We start from the raw sequence: 20,754 nt of genomic DNA, 5'->3' as shown, positions 1-20,754 counted from the left end.
AGAGTAATTGACGACAATAAATTGTTCTTTAAAGAATACACTGACATTATTGTGAAAGCACTGCACCAAAAATGCCATTCTGAATACTCCTGACTAGGGCTGTACTGTCACTATATTATTGCACAGACCTCAGGTAATATGCAAGGTTTCTAGCCACAGACAAAACAAGCTGGAAATGACTTGTAAAATAACTGCTAAATTTGCATCTGAAATGTCCTAGCAATACATCACTGAAGAATTCTCAGTAAATTAATCAGAATGAACTTCACACACTGGCATTTGTAGTCCCAACTCACATTCAACTTCACACACTGGCATTTGTAGTCCCAACTCACATTCACTTACTGCAGCATATATAAACGGCTATGCCCCTGGAGTTGTCCTCCATTAATGAATATGCATTATGTGCTATCTATGCAATATGCTTATTACAGTATGCATAATGTGTCCGAGTACCAGAATATGCTTTACTTGCTTAGAATGGTATCTGTGTGCACACTCCCCAGTAGGACAGCTAGGTGACAAATGCATGCATGATGCTGCTAATTGTGGTTTGCTTTGGTCTGCTCTGTAATGACTGCTGTCCTGGTTGATTCATTTCATACAATCTTTCTTGGTAAAATAGAACTTATAAGTGGCCATGAATGATGATTTGCACCTTGTTACCGATCACTCGTCCCCTTACTTTTGCAATTGCAGGGTATTACTGCAGGTGTTGTATGCTACTTTAATACTCGCCATTTAAAACTGTGTGTGTTTATACAATAAACAGTTGAGTTAATGGTATGGCATTATACTCCGTAATGACACACTTTGGGTAAGACTGAGTAAGTTTACTGAGGTACATGCCTAGTAGTTGTATGCATCTTGGAGTGCCATTTGGCGGACATGTTAAACTCAGACCTCCATATCTGTGTGTTGCATATATGACTTCTGTTACCCAATTATAGATTACAACACTTAACCTTGTAGTTAGAATTCCAGTTCTAACTTTTTACATCCTCTGCTGGACAGAATGAAACAGAAAAACATAAGGAAAATGATAAGTGCAGTGAAAGGAGAAACGTTACCATACAGAAAACAGCTCCATCTTAAATGCACTTTCATTGGTCACTGATTCTACAACTTCAGTGGTCATGCTTGAATGAAACAAACTTCTTAGTTAGGTCACCTTGCATGGGTCCACTCTTTAATCTTGAAATACTGAAATCTCAAATTTCAGTATTTCGAGACTAAAACATCGAAATCACAAACACAAAACTACACAATCACAAACACTCCCCAAATCAAAATAAACAAAAATATCCAACCCTCTCCACAAAACAAAACATAAACCATACATGACTACAATCAGAAACACCACCAAACGTTCCTGAAGGGGGGCAAGTGCCCCTGCACCCCTTATGTGGGGGGCTGTGTGCCCCCTTACTTATATATACCAACTCCAAGGTCGCACTAACTCAAAAAAATACAAAAACACAAACACATTTACCTGCCCTATACTCCCACTGCAGTCATATTTGCACTCACTAACAACACCTACACACACTACAATCATACTAAAATCCCCACATACAGCACTCACACACATACGGTCTCAACTATGTACCCCAATCTACCCCTAAAACTCCCCACAAAACTAAAAACAAACATCTCTACCCAAAACCCTTAAAAATTAAACACGTACCTGAATCTTCGTACATAAACGAACACCGGCCGCCATAATACAATATCCTTTAAGAGACGGTACACAATCACGTACATACCAAACTACACCTACCATACATTTGGGAAACTAAGATTTGACAAAATGCAGTTTCAGAAAACTGTACTTTTGACATTATGGTCTCGAAATACTGAAATTTGAGATTTCAGTATTTCGAGATATAAAAGTGGACCCATCTTGCATATATCGTTATTGTATTATTACTGTCACACAAAACTCGCTTCTTCCTTCCTATTGCCCTCCTTGCACAATTGTCTTCTCCTCCTGTCACATGTTCTGTCCATCCAGCCTCATTTATCTTGCTGCTTCTTGGCCTACCACCAATTATTATAATACACCTAAGAATCTCATTAGATTTAGACACACTGCTGCTTCTCTTGGCTGTGATTACAAGGTTAATGTTCTGAGTAGTGGGATTCCTGTTTGAAATTATTGAAATTTGTAAAATTTTATTGATTAACTTAAATGTGTGTTCACTGAAAATAATGAACATCTGTAGTGTACTTACCTATAGATTCAGTCTGTCAACTGTTGACATCTGAGAGTTATTTTAATGCATAGAACAGCTGGAGTGCTGTTTTATATTCCTGTTTTGTGTTGTTTTTGTTTTTGCGATCTCAGAGTTGGAATATATATTTAGCAGGGGGTGTGGGGGGTACAGCTCCCCCACAATAGGAAGTTCGAAGTCTGGTACTTTCAATATTATGAGCTTTTGCAATTTGTGTGATTCGCTCATATGATATAGACCCATGACGTCACCTCCTGCTATGTCGAATACATCAAACCTTGGTTGCTGATGTATTCATTTTTGAATTGGTTTACTTTTCAGCATTCTGAATTCCACATTTAGAGTCGACATTTTAAACAGTTGACTGATGCAGATTTGAAATGCCAATAGTAAACCCATTAACTGCATATGGACACTTTTGCAGAATTTAGATAGATTGGTAGATAAATCGGTAGACAGACAGAGAGATATGCAGAATTCATTTAGTATTGTTAAGACCAGAAAATAAACAGCAAATCATTTACCACTGTATCATCTGAAGATAGCAAGCTGATGTCTCAAGTGTTAAAATGTAAAATTAAGCCAGCTTGGAAAATCAGTTTTGTAATATGGCATACACCATGGTAAACAACACTATTCTTACAGGATGCATCAGAATAAGGTGACTCACTAATTTGGAACAAGTATATTACATTAATAGAAAACAGAATATTTGGCAATCAGTTCAGTGGCAAGAAGACTGTGCATTTGAGCTGCAGATGTGCCGCGGTTTGCAATGTTTCCCAGGTCTGCATATTTTGGGCCTGAATGATCTTCACTTCCCTGCTGCAAAAAAGTTCTAACGGTCCCTCTGCTAGAAGTGTCATTTCCAATACTGATTAAATATCTGCAGGCAGATACAGTTATCTAATGTTGAACAAATGCATGCTTATCATAATCTTTGCTCTTTCATCCACCCAAGTGTCACAGAACAAATGCAATTATTTTAATTTTAATCAGTGTTACAGCTGAGGGCAGCTGCAGTGGTTAGCATTGCTGCCTCACAGCAAGAGGTTCTCCGGTTCGATCCTCGGCTGGGGTGCCTTCTGTGTGGAGTCTGCATGTCCTCCCTGTGGCCACGTGGGTTTTCTCCGGGTGCTCCGGTTTCCTCCCACATCCCAAAGACATGCTGTGGGTGGATTGGACACTCTAAATTGGCCCTGGGCATCAGTACATGCATGTGTATGCCTTCTGTGGAAGGTTGGGCGCTGGGTTGGCAACTCGACACCGTAAAAACTCCACTGTCAATCATGAGCAGACAGGTGATCGTCTGTGGTGACCCCTAAATGGGAAAAGCTGAAAGAAGAAGTTACAGCTGATGAAAAGGTTCTCTCATCATTTTGGTCTCACTTTTACTTTATTAGCAGTGAAGCTGGAAATATCAGTAACTGATCAGAACTGTTTAGGTGTGTGGATAGTCAACTCAAACTATGCTTCTCTTATTTATTACTTCTTGGTTAAGTATTTTAAATGTTTATAATGCATTGCTTAGCCTGCTATCCCCTGTAGGAGACCTATCTGTTGTAATATAGTGACTGGACACTAGGTAGCGTCCAAACACAAGCTTTCTGTATATTAATTTCCTACCCTATCCTTAACCATATCTCCATAACTCTGCTCCCAGTTTTCTACGGACTTACTCTTTCACCATCTCTCCTTTGTCCTAAGGTATCCTTAATCACATTCTACTCCTCTAACATCCTGACTCTATTCTTACTAGCCTCTTAACTTTCTTCTACATTCTCCCACTTTCAGACTTACCTGCTGAATTCTCAGACCTCACTGATTGTCTTCCTCGACAGTCTACTCTCTTGTCTCTACCCGCTCCGTTCGCCCTCCGGGCACACTCCGCTCCCCTACCCTGCCCCCAATTTTCACCCGACCCCAGTGCTCCCACATTTATTCCTCTAAAGACACACCCCCACTACACCTACTCCTATCATACAAATCACATCATTAACACTCCCAGCCCCCTTTTTTCAAAACACACCCACTGATACCTATCTCTCATCCCTCCTTGGTTTAATACCCTACCTATTGCAATATCTCCTATGTGCTTTTAAAAACTACCTCCCATTTCTCTCTCACCTTTCTAACCATTAAAATGTCTATATCAATCATACCTTACCAATTACAATTATTAATCTGGGTATCCACTCCTACCTCCTCTAGCCACTACCTATCTCTTAACCTTCTATGAACAACCACTTTACTCTACCCTTCTCTTCCCCTCCAAACACACCTCAACACCAACATTACCTTTCTCCCCAAATTTCCTGAACTACATTTACAAACCCAGCTACCTACTAGCCAAATATCACAGACTAGCACATATTAAGTTCACCAACCTAAAAACTAGAAAATTCTTTGACTATTACTATAAGCCTCTCCAGCCTAAACACTTAACACTCCCCCACTCATGATTGGATGGGGACATTCATCCCAACCCTGGTCCAAACTATACCCTTACCACTGTAAACTGCAACCAAGACAAAACTAGTACCCTATCACCTACCAAACCTTCCAACTCTCTCTCTATAGCACACCTTAATATACATAGTATTTGCAATAAAAATTGCTCAAGTTCATGCCCTCCTAGATGTCAACTATTTGACATCCTATGTTTATCAGAAACATGGCTAAAACCTACCATTAAAGACAATGAAATCACCCCACTTGGTTACAATATCATTAGACCTGACCGTACAGCCAAAAAGGGAGGAGGGGTAGCAATCCTCTATAAAGCAGAGCTACAAGTCAGCACTGTAAATCTTAACCTACCTTTGGACAATAGTTTAGAAATAATTATCTCCAAACTTCAGGTCAACACATGTAAAGACCTAAATATCATCTGTATATATCTTCCTCCAGGAAATAACATCAATACACTTGAGTACATCCTTAACTGGCTTTCTATTAATCTCCCACAAGAAACCATAGTCCTAGGGGACTTTAATATTGATTGGAATTCCTGTAATAGTAAAAACCCCACCACCCATATTAACCTATATGGCTTCTCACAACTTATTAACTGCCCTACCAGAACTAATAAACTCAACAACAAAGAAAGTACCTTGGACTGGATACTTACTAATACTCCATCAAATCTACATAGCAGGTACTCTTCCAGATGACCTAAGTGACCATTCACTAACTTACATTATCAGACATAAAAACAACCTAACTCTCCCTAACACTTTCAGAACAGTACGCTCCAAAAAGCAATTTAACCCAGACCTTTTCCAAACAGAACTGAAACAATGTAATTGGTCACCATTAAAATCTCTCCCTCTTAATGAAGCAGTAGAATACTTCATTTCCACATTCTTAACCATCCTAGACCACCACGCACCAACTCGCTCTATTAGAACCAAAGCTAAACCAGCCCCTTGGCTATCTAACAATACTAGGCAAAAAATCCTTCTCAGAAACAAATCCTGGGCAAAACGGCATACTACTAAGAATCTGACAGACCGCCAAACCTTTAGAGAACATAGAAATATTACTAAAAAAGCCATCCTGTTAGACAAAAAGAACTTTTATCTCCAATTACAGCAAACCTCACACAAGGAACCTAGAAAATTTTGGACTAGTATTAACAATCTTCTATTCCTAGGCCAATCTATCACACCCAACCCACAAGGCTCAAACCCCGAGAATCCCACACAAACAGCTAATGCCTTTAATTCTTTCTTCACAGACACCATCCAAACTCTTGCCAGCCACCTATCTCTTGATACCTCAAATCTGCCTACTTCTTCTTCAAACCTACCCCCATTATTTCATTTACAACCAGTGTCTACTTCCTTTATTTCCTCCCTTCTCCAAAAATTAAAATCTACCACCCCCTCAGCTGACAAACTCCCAGCAGAATTCCTGCAAAAAGGAGCTAAAGCCATTGCCTATCCCATTTCCATTCTGATAAATAGATCCATAAGTGAAGGAACTAGCCCATCCATCTGGAAAATTTCTTATATTATCCCACTACATAAAGGGGGGAACTCCAATGACTTTTCTAACTTTCATCCCATAGCTCTACTATCCCCTATTGCAAAAATTATGGAAAAGTGCATCCATAAACAACTACTTAACCACTTTCTCCATAACAACCTACTTGCCAACTGTCAACATGGATTCAGACCTTTCCACAGTACCACCACTGCCCTGCTATCCTTCACAAATTGCATAAACAATAACCGCAACAAAAATATTCTTTCATCTTCAGTCTTCACTGACTTATCTAAAGCTTTTGACATGGTTAATCACAAACTACTTCTACACATACTGAATTCTCTTTCACTTGATCCTCTATCTATGAATTGGTTCATATCTTACCTAGAAAACCGACAGCAGGCTGTACTCTGGCAAAATAAACTAATCACCTATCTCCCTTGGGGTCCCACAGGGCTCCATATTAGGCCCACTCCCATTTTCCATTTATATCAATAACCTGCAATCAGCTGTTCCATACTCCACCTGCATTCAATATGCAGATGACTCTACTATAATCTGTTCAGCCACCTCTCAAACTGAACTTCAGTCTCTTACCCAAAAAGCTTTCAACACTGTAGAACAGTGGTTCTCACACCGCTGCCTCCTCCTAAACACCAAGAAAACTAAACTGTTACTCTTCACACCAACCCAAAAGTCCACCTCTTTACATTTCACTCTCACTTCCAACAACGGTCCTCTTATTTCTCCTGACCCAACCACTAAACTGTTAGGAATAACAATAAACAACAATCTCAACTTTGATACTCACATAAATACCACAATAAAATTACTTAACAAAAAACTAGGATCCCTTTACAGAATTAAACCCTATCTTACACCAGTAGCTAGGACTGCTATAGCCAGAACTCACCTAATCTCTACTCTACTCTATGCTTCTCCTATATACACCTATCTCTCTAAAAACAACCTCAACAAACTAGCAACATCCTATAATAATATTGCTAGATTTGCTACAGGCTCTCCTTTTAGTACCCATCACTGTTTGAATCTAAGACAACTTGACTGGCTAGAATTTCTTAACCAGCTTCAATTTCACCAGCTCACAATAGTCCACAAGACCCTGTATCAACCCAGCAACACTCCAATACTCTCTAGCCTCATTATACCTTATAATAATCTCAAGAATCTACGCTCCTCAAACAAACTGCTGATCAATACTACCAAACCCAATAACTCAGCAGGTGACTCCTTGTTCTCTAACTCTGTTGGAAAAATATGGAATAAACTACCCTCTGAAATCACATCTCAGACTTCTCTCTCACTTTTTAAAAGGAATCTAAAACTATATCTCAATAAACACTGGCTATGCTCCTGTACTAACCCTGACTAACTCTTTTCCTATTCACTAATTCTCACCCTTCATCCTTTATTATCTTCCCTTTATGTTTCAATATACTATATCATTGCATATAAAATTTATGTATATATGTATATTGTACCTTCTCCAAAATCACCATGAGTATTATAATTTGTACTTCTTGTGTGAAAAAAAAAAACATTAATATTTTTATGTAACAATTGCTGTTTTTATATCTGTCATAACTTCTATATTAACTTTGTATGATTTCTTGGAGTTTTTCTCCCCGTGCCTCTACTGAAAATGGACATGTATCTAGCTAGACTAGCCCGGCCAACAAATGTAAAATAAATAAATAAAATAAATATTGCTTGTTGCCCCCTTTGCTCCAGCTGTACTCTTTCTAGACATTTCTAGATGTCAGACTGTATCTTTAAAGACGTACAGTATGCATCTGAAGCTTAGCAGAATTTTCTTAGATGCTAGATTATTAAAAGATTAGTGTGCTAATGAAAATGACAGTTAGTCATCTGAAGTGACTTCCATCAATAACAACTTGATCTTTATAGTAAACAATAGAGAGAGCTGCTTACACATGTGCAAAGGACACATTTTCACCCCAGATATGAATGAATTCTCAAAATCAAAAGGTTTCAGTGATAAAAGATATAGCTGAGAAAGAACAAAACCATGCTAAAATGCTTGGTCATATATAATATAGGGATAAAACTGACTGTGACCCACACAACTGTACTTCAGTTACCATCTTGGGTGCTGGAAGGGCTTGGGCAATGAGGGGGTGAGAGTGAATGGCTGATGCTAACTCACCTATCACAGAGTGAGGGAGGTATGACCCACTGCACTGCTGACCACAAAAGCAACATTGAAGGATTGTAGGATGCAACTATCTCGTTGGTGTATCTACATGTGATGTATTAGCCAGAAAGTCTATCCTTGTGTAGGTATGCATGCATGAGACCTCCAAGAGCATATGCATATATTGAAGTCACTGTCTTACATGGTGAGGGTTTTGCTACATGGAGTGGGCCCATATTACCTTAAGATGACTTGTTCCCTATCACTGGGCTCTCAATTTCTGGGGAGCAAATGGGATCATAGGAGTTTCACACTGAGTAAGGACCACATGGACCATGGGGCTCTCGTCCTGGTTAGGAAAAGAGTGCACATGACTCAATCTGACAGGAAGAACAAACTCCTCTTTTACACCCATTTTATGGGGAAACAACATTGGATTGGATGAAAGAACTAATATTTTTGATTCTAGAGCTTTAGTTCTGAAATATAATAACCAAACATCCAATCTAATGGAAGTCATTCGAACAGCTTGGGATGTAACATTTGACAAGGAATTGAAGAGAGACTTAGGAAATTATCCTAGGGTGGTGCTTTCAAGGGGCAGAAATATAAAAGAGTTTTTAGAATCATAGACCCACATATACATGTTCCAAGATGTATAAATGTGGGACATGTAAGTTTTGTAGATATATAAATGATGGACCTTATGTTACTGTGCTGGGGTATAACAGAAGTATACCCTGTCCAGGTAGGTGGAGTTGCAACACCCAAAATGTGGTATATTTAGCAACATGCACCACCTGTACTGGGTTTTACACTGAGAAAACCACACGTACATTGAAGGACAGGATATCAGAACATCTTAGGGCTATTAGGGTAAAATATTCACACAATGCCCTATATATGCATAGTATTGTTTGTTTAAACTACAAGAAGTTTATATTTTTTTGTAATTGATAGGGTTGTTCCCAGTGAGGGGGGGGGGTGACAACCTAAGGGTTGAACTTTTGGAATATAAATGGCAGGTTATCTTAAAACGCAATTTCTCCACCTGGTCTAAATGACCATATATCTATAAGGCTGGTTTTGAAACAGAGAGCTAATAAACCGTGATTGTATAAATAAGAACAGTTATTCATTGGTTATATACACCACATTTGTATGAATTTTTTTATCTGACTATACCTTACAAAGGTTTTACTTTGGCAGGAATATTTATGAATGCCATTGTTATTATGTGATGACAGTATTGGTTTAAGTGTGTTATTTAGGGATGTACCTTTAAGATGATGACATGTTTTTTATTGGAGGTTGAGTAATTGAAGTGTATATAAATAATGTATGATTATGGTTTCCACTAACTCTGATGATGCCATTAGTGGATGGTGAAAGCGCTAAGTTTGTGCTACAATAAAACCCACTGGAAGTGTGCTTTGGCTCGTGTTTTTCAACTTGTGTTTTTTACTAGTTTATTCACCCTTTGGGTGATTTGTTTTGTGTTCGTGAACATTTAAGGCAATTATTTTATTTACATATTGAAACATATTTGCATCCCGACTTTACCCTAAAATACATTTCAAATGCAGGACAAAACTGTCAAATAACATTCCAACTAGCCTAATGCATTACTGGTACTCAATTCATCTAATTAATGTCCATTACTTAATACAAATCAGAATAAGTAAAGCGTCACATACACAAAAAAGGAAATCGGTTACGGATCCTTAATTTGTGTGTACAGCATGCTGTTGTGGTGTGTCATACCTTGGCAGATGCTGTTTCTTTCCATTTTACTTGCATGTCACACGTCTGACTTGAAATGCAGCTACAGTCTTTACTGTGCATTGATAATGCTAAGGAGGGTGCATCTACTTATAAAGTAATGCAACAGTAATCATTGCTTGCTTACTAATTAACCAAATAAATGCAACACTATATCACAATCTGTTCCTATAACTCTTGGAAGGTGAGTTGCCAGTCTATATTTTTTAATGTCAGTCAGAGTACGCGTTCTAAACTCTACAATATTAAACATGTTTGTACACCTGTAACAGTGAAGGTCAAAATTCACTGGTGTGGATTAAAAGCATAGGGGCACCCACTGATATGGGGGAGCTGCATCATTTATCACCCTAAAACTAACTCTGAGATCATTGTACTTCAAAGAATGGAGAATCCAAGATACTACAAGTTTGGACTCCTTATATACTTTTCCCAATTGCACTTGATTTCTCAGAGTTTTAGGACTCACACTAAGATCTTGAATGTACAGTGAGAACACCAGTCACTGCATCTTCCCAGTAAGTACTAGTTTTCTTAAAGGCATTAAACAGGGACAGTGTGACTACGAACATTTCCAGTGTTCAACCTACACTGGAGATGTAGAGGCATAAACCCCTGACTACAGTCCAAGTTACTTGAGTTTGACTAGCAGCTTCAGCGTTTAACAGCACATGCCTATCCTTGGGAGAGGGACAGTGGTTCCCTCCCAGCTTGCATCACTGCTCTGATGACAGGTCCTCCACTGGACAGAAGAGGTCCACCATAACATGAGAAACTGGTACTATGAAGATGTAGGCATAACCATCCAAGCCAGTTATGGTAGGCCCTATTGGAGCATGTGGGAGGAGCACTCATGCATGGATGGGGTGGGGGGGTGGCATCCTTTGTGGTGATGCAAATGCTTATATCACCATCAGGGGTGGGTTTAGGTCATAAACTGAAAATGCTCTCATTGCCAAGACGTTATTAAGGTCACATAAGACCCCCCCCCCATGGCTGCCTGGATAATGCCCCACCCCAAGGAAGTGTGTATCTGATCGAGGGGGAAGTTTTGATGCTTGCAGGTACAGGGGGCAAAAATGATACAAAAAATGTAGAGTTTTCAAAGAATATTTTAACATGTTTACTAAATCAATAAAAATGAGCGTCTGAGGGTATAGAGTAGGACAAAGTAAGACGGGGCTTTGTATAACGACCATTTGAAACAAATTTGTTTTATTTGCATAGAAAGATGCAATGAATTGCAATATATAAACAGATAAGGCAGTAAAACAAAGTGATGCAACTTTAAGATGAAGGGCAATGACAAAAGCATATCATGATGAACTGTCTAGCAGTTAACACAGAGGATTAAGGTTCTGAGCCGTTAACAATCTGATTCTTACATCAAATGTACAGGGTTTGATTCTTTAAACCTCTGTTTGCCTATTGTAAAACTTTGAACAAGTCACCTAACTAGATAGTGCTCCCAGGTTGCCACTGAAAAGCAATATTCATATTAAGTAGACTTACTTGGTTAACATATGTCTAAAAAAGTACTTAAAGGCAATATAAAAGATATTTTCTCCAAAGCTGAGTAACTATAGAAATCTTTATTTTAAAGCAGAATGGATGCTGGGAATAATATTTCTGAGCTGTTTTTAAGTAAATGAAATAAGGTCAGTCTGTAGGGTAAATGCTTTAATGCTGGTTGCTACATTCATGTGACTAGGAGGGCATATATTGTCTGTTCAATACTTTTATGTGTATGCATGAACTTAAACCATTTCGTCACTCTAGCTGTTTATACAAGACTCACACGAAAAACGTTTCCATTTTACTGTTGTCTAGGTTTAGTAGTCTATTGGCCAACAGCTTGAAATGACGAGACTGCCCAGAAAATTGACTTTGGTTCTGCTCAAGAACAACTTCTGCATCAATAAATATCTGCTCAAGAACAACTTCTGCATCAATAAATATCTGTCACCATCCTGGGGGGTTTCAATTCCTTTTAACATCACCATGAGCACGGGGATGTGCCACTTCACCACTCTTTGCCTTGACCCTTCATATATTTGTGGCAGATCTCAAGAATAATTAGGAAAAGGTTAAGCCATGACATGCATTTATTTAAAAAGGCATGATTACTGTTAATCAGAAAACTATGTAGATTATAATGTTATATTTTTGTTGTAATTTTGTAATAAAGGACAATGCTACAGAACGTATAAAACCATACTTTTGGCCAAGGATAAGAAGTATTTCTAAGTGTGTAAACTATTTAAAACTTCTTTTACAGTTTGATTTCTTTATCTTGCAAAACATCTTGTATGTCACAGAAGACCATATCAAATGTTACAAAACTGAGTAATCCTCATGTAACATCTAGATTTTTCGGTATGACATAGGACATCACCTGTATGTATTTTTAACACTCTAGTGATTTCTTACCACCTGTGTTTGAGCTTACAGGCTCACATTAGAACACAGAATCCAGAAATCAATGGAATAAACAGTGGGGGTCAACCCATAAGCCTAGGGCTTGGCAGAATTACACCAAATATAGAGACAGGCTGTTTCAAAGCCTCAATATTGACTGAGAAGCAAACATAGCCCTTCTGGTAATTCTGTGATTTTTAATTTTATATAAGTTACTGTCAGGAAGGTATCTATTATTCTCAACGTCCTCATTAATTTAAAAGACTGCCTCAGATAAAGTGATAGCAAAAAGAATAAAGACCCACGAAATTCAATTTTAAATATGTCAGTTTTCTACGAGGGATTTCTTTTCATAAATGTTCTTTGTATAATTTCCAGAGAGAGAGCAAATGCCCTTTGTGAAAGCATAAAACATACAACAGCTGTGTTCTTCAGATTATCTGAAGAAAGAAATGCACATTCTTGTTAAACATTCATGGATTTTAGTTGATATACGTTAGTAAATTAGACCAACAACTTTCAATGCCTTTTTTCTAGCAGAATGACATTGTCCTTAAAGCACAAATTCCTATTTATTAATACGATCAGATCTTTATAATTAGCCCTCCTGAGAATAGATTTTCCCAGGATAGTACTAAGTTTGGTTTCTCGGGTCTGGAAAACATCACACTACATTTGTTATAATTTAGGTGAAGACCATGGTCTCTTGGCCAGTTTGAAACTGCAGACAGATAAATGTTAAATAATGCAGAACCTTCCCCATTAGTAATCATGACTTCACTTTTGAACTTAGCTCAATGTTTAGATGCCCAGTATTTATATGAAGTTTGAAATGAGAATTCAGTATTATACAAAATGAGGCCCAGCACTGACCCCCTAGGGAATTTCAGAGTGAACATTAGTCAGAAAGATGGTCATGTTGTTTTATCCTTTCACGTCTTTCCTGGAGAAATAACATCATCCACTTTACCACAAGAGTTTACACTTAAGGTAGTCATGCTTGGACTAATAACACTGTACTGGATATTGTTAAAAGCCTTTGCAAGATCAATATACAACACTGCAGTACCTGGATCTTTGTCTATTGTTAGTCACTATAGCAATAACCCACGCCTGGGTGTGGGTAATGCTAAATTTACCCACGGTTGGCGTGGTTTGGTCCCGAGCCCGAGGACCAAAAGCCAACCGCGGGCCGCGGTATTACCACCACCCAGAAGTGGGTTATATTATATTATGACATTATTTAAGAAAAGAAACTGTTACTTTTCTTAAATAATGGTATAGTATAATGCCTGTTTACTGCCCTTCCGCAGATGTCTGGCATCCATGCGGGTTCTGATGTACTGCACGCCCTGCGCAGTACATCAGAGTTGTGGGCAGCGAGAAAGCAAGATCTCCGTTGCTTTATTCGCTATGTTAAATGAGTTTAACATAGCGAGACAGTTTAAATAAAAGCAACGGACATCTCCGTTGCTTATTTAAAACTGTCTCGCTATGTTAAACTCATTTAACATAGCGAGAGATCTTTCTCTCGTTTTAACATAAATGGGTTTAACATAGCGGAGCTTTAAAATAAGCAACAGAGATCTCCGTTGCTTATTTTAAAGCTGTCATGTTAAACCCATTGTACATAGCAGACGTAAAGCTTAAAACGAAATACTAATGGAAAAAGTCCGGGCGACCGGACCTTTTTCCATTAGTATAACTCGATTTACAACGGGCACGCTGGCCAATCAGCGTGCGCGTTTTGGGGGGATCATGGTATAATAGATCATAATCTGTATGACTAGTGAAATCTGATGTCCCCTCGTAGAACTGTGCCAAGAACAACACTGCACAAATTTCTTCTTTTTGGAAGTGTAAATAAGCATAATATTTTCCAAAAATAAATGTTAAACTAATAGGAATGTTATTATCCATGCATCTGATATAGTACCATGTTGTTGTAAATTATTGAAGAGTAAAGAAAGGCAAACAATAAAACTCTCCATACTGCAACTTGGTTTAACTTTCTTTAGAGATGCTTCAATAAATATGAATACAGTCACTGAAACATTGACTAGAACTGCTCTGCAATGCACATTTTTACTGAATCTGGTTTAATGTTTTCAAGATGTTGTGATCATAGAGTTGGTATAAATACATTTGGGGGAGTGCCTGCCCCTACATCAGGAAAGGTCCAAAGGGAATTGTCCCCTGCAAAAAAAATAAAAAAAATTAAAATGCATACGTAAGCTCTCTACAGAATTTTATTGTGGATGGCTTCCATTACACAGTCTACATTAAATACGACAACTCCTACTGCTCTGGATAATAGCATGGACCTTTTCAGTGTCTCTCAGGCAGCTGCTAAATATTCCAGAATGATCCTGAAATGACAAAAGCTGAAAATAATTTTCCAAGAAGTCAGCATATAATGTTTTACATGTTAAATTCTGTTTTTTTCAACTTACAGAGCATGTGCCAATATTGTTGCATTATTTCATCTCAAGATCACCTGCACAAAGTCATTCTTACCTCAAAGTATGTAGAATGAGGGAATAAATAACAACCCTGCAGCCAGAGTTCACTATACACAACTGGTTTTGACATCCCTTCTTATATTAGGTAGTACACAAAGTATATAAAAGTGCTGCTTTCATACACTAGATATATTTCACAGTTTTTCATACCATGCATAGGTTCTAACAAAAAGCCTTTTAGTATTTGGCATTTACCTTTTCATATGAAAATGCATTCATTAATAGAGCTGTGCTTTCTAGCAGATTCACCATAAAACATTGCATCTCCCTTTTCTGAGCTGTAAAACCATAAATCATAAGCCCAACTAATGATGATTCAAATGCTTACAAAATACAATAAAAACATTGTTTTTGCTATTGGGCTGTGCCCAGTATGCCCAAATAGGGGCTCTGCCCCCACACCCCAACAAGCTTGGAGAAAAGGGAAAAAAATACCTTTCCTTCTTTTTCATATTGGTCAACCTCGCAGTAATGTACAGCATCTGCAACAATGCAAACTACAACATACCGAGGCAGTAATGTACAGCATCTGCAACAATGCAAACTACAACATACCGAGGCAGTAATGTACAGCATCTGCAACGATGCAAACTACAACATACCGAGGCAGTAATGTACAGCATCTGCAACGATGCAAACTACAACATACCGAGGCAGTAATGTACAGCATCTGCAACGATGCAAACTACAACATACCGAGGCAGTAATGTACAGCATCTGCAACGATGCAAACTACAACATACCGAGGCAGTAATGTACAGCATCTGCAACGATGCAAACTACAACATACCGAGGCAGTAATGTACAGCATCTGCAACGATGCAAACTACAACATACCGAGGCAGTAATGTACAGCATCTGCAACGATGCAAACTACAACATACCGAGGCAGTAATGTACAGCATCTGCAACGATGCAAACTACAACATACCGAGGCAGTAATGTACAGCATCTGCAATGATGCAAACTACAACATACCGAGGCAGTAATGTACAGCATCTGCAACGATGCAAACTACAACATACCGAGGCAGTAATGTACAGCATCTGCAACGATGCAAACTACAACATACCGAGGCAGTAATGTACAGCATCTGCAACGATGCAAACTACAACATACCGAGGCAGTAATGTACAGCATCTGCAACGATGCAAACTACAACATACCGAGGCAGTAATGTACAGCATCTGCAACGATGCAAACTACAACATACCGAGGCAGTAATGTACAGCATCTGCAACGATGCAAACTACAACATACCGAGGCAGTAATGTACAGCATCTGCAACGATGCAAACTACAACATACCGAGGCAGTAATGTACAGCATCTGCAACGATGCAAACTACAACATACCGAGGCAGTAATGTACAGCATCTGCAACGATGCAAACTACAACATACCGAGGCAGTAATGTACAGCATCTGGAACAATGCAAACTACAACATACCGAGGCAGTAATGTACAGCATCTGCAACGATGCAAACTACAACATACCGAGGCAGTAATGTACAGCATCTGCAACGATGCAAACTACAACATACCGAGGCAGTAATGTACAGCATCTGCAACGATGCAAACTACAACATACCGAGGCAGTAATGTACAGCATCTGCAACGATGCAAACTACAACATACCGAGGCAGTAATGTACAGCATCTGCAACGATGCAAACTACAACATACCGAGGCAGTAATGTACAGCATCTGCAACGATGCAAACTACAACATACCGAGGCAGTAATGTACAGCATCTGCAACGATGCAAACTACAACATACCGAGGCAGTAATGTACAGCATCTGCAACGATGCAAACTACAACATACCGAGGCAGTAATGTACAGCATCTGCAACGATGCAAACTACAACATACCGAGGCAGTAATGTACAGCATCTGCAACGATGCAAACTACAACATACCGAGGCAGTAATGTACAGCATCTGCAACGATGCAAACTACAACATACCGAGGCAGTAATGTACAGCATCTGCAACGATGCAAACTACAACATACCGAGGCAGTAATGTACAGCATCTGGAATAATGCAAACTACAACATACCGAGGCAGTAATGTACAGCATCTGCAACGATGCAAACTACAACATACCGAGGCAGTAATGTACAGCATCTGCAACGATGCAAACTACAACATACCGAGGCAGTAATGTACAGCATCTGCAACGATGCAAACTACAACATACCGAGGCAGTAATGTACAGCATCTGCAACGATGCAAACTACAACATACCGAGGCAGTAATGTACAGCATCTGCAACGATGCAAACTACAACATACCGAGGCAGTAATGTACAGCATCTGCAACGATGCAAACTACAACATACCGAGGCAGTAATGTACAGCATCTGCAACGATGCAAACTACAACATACCGAGGCAGTAATGTACAGCATCTGCAACGATGCAAACTACAACATACCGAGGCAGTAATGTACAGCATCTGCAACGATGCAAACTACAACATACCGAGGCAGTAATGTACAGCATCTGCAACGATGCAAACTACAACATACCGAGGCAGTAATGTACAGCATCTGCAACGATGCAAACTACAACATACCGAGGCAGTAATGTACAGCATCTGCAACGATGCAAACTACAACATACCGAGGCAGTAATGTACAGCATCTGCAACGATGCAAACTACAACATACCGAGGCAGTAATGTACAGCATCTGCAACGATGCAAACTACAACATACCGAGGCAGTAATGTACAGCATCTGCAACGATGCAAACTACAACATACCGAGGCAGTAATGTACAGCATCTGCAACGATGCAAACTACAACATACCGAGGCAGTAATGTACAGCATCTGCAGCGATGCAAACTACAACATACCGAGGCAGTAATGTACAGCATCTGCAACGATGCAAACTACAACATACCGAGGCAGTAATGTACAGCATCTGCAACAATGCAAACTACAACATACCGAGGCAGTAATGTACAGCATCTGCAACGATGCAAACTACAACATACCGAGGCAGTAATGTACAGCATCTGCAACGATGCAAACTACAACATACCGAGGCAGTAATGTACAGCATCTGCAACGATGCAAACTACAACATACCGAGGCAGTAATGTACAGCATCTGCAACGATGCAAACTACAACATACCGAGGCAGTAATGTACAGCATCTGGAACAATGCAAACTACAACATACCGAGGCAGTAATGTACAGCATCTGCAACGATGCAAACTACAACATACCGAGGCAGTAATGTACAGCATCTGCAACGATGCAAACTACAACATACCGAGGCAGTAATGTACATCATCTGGAACAATGCAAACTACAACATACCGAGGCAGTAATGTACAGCATCTGCAACGATGCAAACTACAACATACCGAGGCAGTAATGTACAGCATCTGCAACGATGCAAACTACAACATACCGAGGCAGTAATGTACAGCATCTGCAGCGATGCAAACTACAACATACCGAGGCAGTAATGTACAGCATCTGCAACGATGCAAACTACAACATACCGAGGCAGTAATGTACAGCATCTGCAACGATGCAAACTACAACATACCGAGGCAGTAATGTACAGCATCTGCAACGATGCAAACTACAACATACCGAGGCAGTAATGTACAGCATCTGCAACAATGCAAACTACAACATACCGAGGCAGTAATGTACAGCATCTGGAACAATGCAAACTACAACATACCGAGGCAGTAATGTACAGCATCTGAAACGATGCAAACTACAACATACCGAGGCAGTAATGTACAGCATCTGGAGCGATGCAAACTACAACATACCGAGGCAGTAATGTACAGCATCTGCAACGATGCAAACTACAACATACCGAGGCAGTAATGTACAGCATCTGCAACGATGCAAACTACAACATACCGAGGCAGTAATGTACAGCATCTGCAACGATGCAAACTACAACATACCGAGGCAGTAATGTACAGCATCTGCAACGATGCAAACTACAACATACTGAGGCAGTAATGTACAGCATCTGGAACAATGCAAACTACAACATACCGAGGCAGTAATGTACAGCATCTGCAACGATGCAAACTACAACATACCGAGGCAGTAATGTACAGCATCTGCAACGATGCAAACTACAACATACCGAGGCAGTAATGTACAGCATCTGCAACAATGCAAACTACAACATACCGAGGCAGTAATGTACAGCATCTGCAACGATGCAAACTACAACATACCGAGGCAGTAATGTACAGCATCTGCAACGATGCAAACTACAACATACCGAGGCAGTAATGTACAGCATCTGCAACAATGCAAACTACAACATACCGAGGCAGTAATGTACAGCATCTGCAACGATGCAAACTACAACATACCGAGGCAGTAATGTACATCATCTGGAACAATGCAAACTACAACATACCGAGGCAGTAATGTACAGCATCTGGAACGATGCAAACTACAACATACCGAGGCAGTAATGTACAGCATCTGGAGCGATGCAAACTACAACATACCGAGGCAGTAATGTACAGCATCTGCAGCGATGCAAACTACAACATACCGAGGCAGTAATGTACAGCATCTGCAACGATGCAAACTACAACATACCGAGGCAGTAATGTACAGCATCTGCAGCGATGCAAACTACAACATACCGAGGCAGTAATGTACAGCATCTGCAACGATGCAAACTACAACATACCGAGGCAGTAATGTACAGCATCTGCAACGATGCAAACTACAACATACCGAGGCAGTAATGTACAGCATCTGCAACGATGCAAACTACAACATACCGAGGCAGTAATGTACAGCATCTGCAACGATGCAAACTACAACATACCGAGGCAGTAATGTACAGCATCTGCAACGATGCAAACTACAACATACCGAGGCAGTAATGTACAGCATCTGCAACGATGCAAACTACAACATACCGAGGCAGTAATGTACAGCATCTGCAATGATGCAAACTACAACATACCGAGGCACTCACAACATGAGGTTATCTTACAAAAGCAAAGGAACAGGCATTTAATGGGAAGGCTCCCCTCTTAGTTAATACTACACCTCCAGTCTGGCCTTAATTCAGTTTATAAATGTTTTAGCTTTTATATCTTTTAATTTCTTTTTTCAGAACCACAGAACTATTAAGTTTGGATGAAGAAAATGACAGCTATGTGGCCCATTTACTCTACCCGTTTCACTTCTGACTGGATAAACTGTAAAGTGTTCTTAGCCAATACATTTCTGTACTTTTATATCTATTGTCATATAATGTGACACACAATTAAAATACAGAATTATTTTACAGCTTACTACATTTTTAGGATATCTGAACTATTCATCTACCACCCTTTTGATGAAATGATACTTCATCACATCTCATTTGAGCCATTTGGCTTGTGACTTCATATTAAAGCCTCTTGCTGTGATATGTCTCTATTTGTCCTTAGGCAATATCTACATCACTCCTCAAATTTCTTTACGTACTTTAATGTTTCTGTCTTGCCCCTTACAGCCCTCTTTCCTTTCTCTCAAGGCACTTAAATGTTTTCACATGTTGTCCTCCGTTTTCTTTCTTTATGACTACACATTTTAAACTCTGATGCTTATTTGTTACATCTTCATTTTGACTGTGTA

This window comes from Protopterus annectens, chromosome 9.part0, assembly GCF_019279795.1.
Source record: "Protopterus annectens isolate FY-2018-M chromosome 9.part0, PAN1.0, whole genome shotgun sequence".
NCBI lineage: Eukaryota > Metazoa > Chordata > Ceratodontiformes > Protopteridae > Protopterus > Protopterus annectens.
This window is presented reverse-complemented; position numbering follows the sequence as displayed.